This window comes from Apium graveolens, chromosome 7 (genome assembly GCF_009905375.1).
Source record: "Apium graveolens cultivar Ventura chromosome 7, ASM990537v1, whole genome shotgun sequence".
Classification (NCBI taxonomy): domain Eukaryota; kingdom Viridiplantae; phylum Streptophyta; class Magnoliopsida; order Apiales; family Apiaceae; genus Apium; species Apium graveolens.
This window is the reverse complement of record NC_133653.1, coordinates 163,739,554-163,741,379: the sequence shown is the minus strand read 5'-3', so window position 1 is coordinate 163,741,379 and position 1,826 is coordinate 163,739,554. Positions and strand designations below refer to the sequence as shown.

The 1,826-nt window shown below is 37.9% G+C and overlaps 1 non-coding gene across 1 annotated transcript; it reads right to left on the bottom strand.

Moving 5' to 3' along the window:
- Positions 1-1,004: 1,004 nt before the first annotated feature.
- On the bottom strand, positions 1,005-1,111 carry LOC141675744 (small nucleolar RNA R71). Its single transcript, XR_012556379.1, has one exon. It is a non-coding gene; the product is annotated as a small nucleolar RNA R71 (small nucleolar RNA).
- Positions 1,112-1,826: the final 715 nt, after the last annotated feature.

Below are 1,826 nucleotides of genomic sequence, written 5' to 3'. Positions count from 1 at the left end.
TGTTATCTGATTAGTGTCATCACCATTGCATGCTAAGGTTAAGAACAAAAAGGCTATTGAATGAAGTAGTAATTAAGTTATAATCCCATGTTTGTGTTATATAATAATTAATTCCTTTTAAATCTCTTAGTTAATGTTCTTTAGTATAATATCTTAGCTAGTCGTAGTTATAAACAACCTCAATTTGTTAATCTTCTTAGCATTGAATAATAACCATACCATTGTTGCATAAGTGCATTGATTGAAATTAACCTAACCAGTCTTTGTGGGAACGAACTAATAATAATTATATATTACTTGCGATCGCGTATACTTGCGTGCATATTAGCGTGTGTTTTCGTCCTAACAAGTTTTTGGCGCCGCTGTCGGGGACTCGGTGTTAATTTTTAATTTTTGTGTTTGACATCAGTGGTCGTTAAAGTTTATTGACTCTGACATTGTTACTTACTTATTTCCTTGTCGTGTTTCAGGTACACTAGCGAGCATGTATGCATACGCGTTCACGGTCTCGTAAGAGAATACTGGATTAAGCTGAGGAAGAAGTTTTAGTAGCTAAGGAAGTTTTTGAGGAAGTTCTTTTCGAGGAGAAAGTTGAAGAAGAAGAACTTATTACAATGGAAGAACCAGAAGCGAATACAAAGGCTTTGATGGATTACTCTCAACCGAATATTAAAGATATTCAGTCTAGCATTGTCCGCCAAGCCATCTCGGCTAATACCTTTGAGATCAAGTCGAGCAGGATTCAGATGATACAGAACTCAGTTCAGTTTGGGGGTTCTCCGACAGAAGACCCCAACATGCACATTAGAGATTTCATCGAGATCTACGACACTTTCAAGTTCAATGGACTTTTTGAAGATGCTATTAAGTTGAGGCTTTTCCCATTCTCTCTGCGGGATAAAGCTAAGTGTTGTTTACATTCTCTACCATCAGGGTCTATCACCAAATGGGAGGATCTTGCTCAAAAGTTCCTAACTAGATTCTTTCATATGGCGAAGAATGATGCAATCAGAAACGCACATACTCAATTTGCTCAGCAATCTGGAGAATCTTTATGTGAGGCTTGAGATCGCTACAAAGAGATGCTTAGAAAGTGTCCTGACCATGGAATGCCTGACTGGATGATCTATAACGCCCTCCAGACCGGGGGTATAAGTCTGGGGGTTACTAGCTAATCTCCAAACCTGTATAATCTGATTAACAAATAATAAAGAAAAGAATCTAAACCCCTTTAACACTAACCAGGACCTTTTTAGGTTGAAGTATGAAAACTAGAACCACTAACTACTTTATTACAAACCAAATTCAAAATCTTACAAAATCTCTTTATTACAAACCCATTGTCTAACCAGTTTTAAACTAATTTCCTCTTTTATTCAAACACACACACACTAACTATCTACACTCCACCTATTCGGGCAACTCAAAGCTTTCTTCCTGGATTGGGATCAACACCTTGGGTATGAGAGGATCCCGAGACTTGACCCGCTTCTTTACCACTCGAGTCCTGATGGGTTTCATATTCCTTCTTAACTGAAAACAATAAGGTGGATAACAACAAAAAGGGGTGAGCCAAAAATTGCTCAACAAGTCCGCAAAATATAAACAGTGTTTAAGTAGTTTAAATGAATCAGTAACCTGGGTATATCTGCAAAGATATAACCCCACGAAAATAGAAAGAAGCCCATTGCCGGTGAGTATAAATGAACTAAACTAGACACAAGTTCGCATCTATATCCTGGTGATCAATCAGAATATAATGCAGATCTATATCTCCATATATAGATCCAGTCGGGTACCCAGGCACTACGGCCCATCTCAAGGCA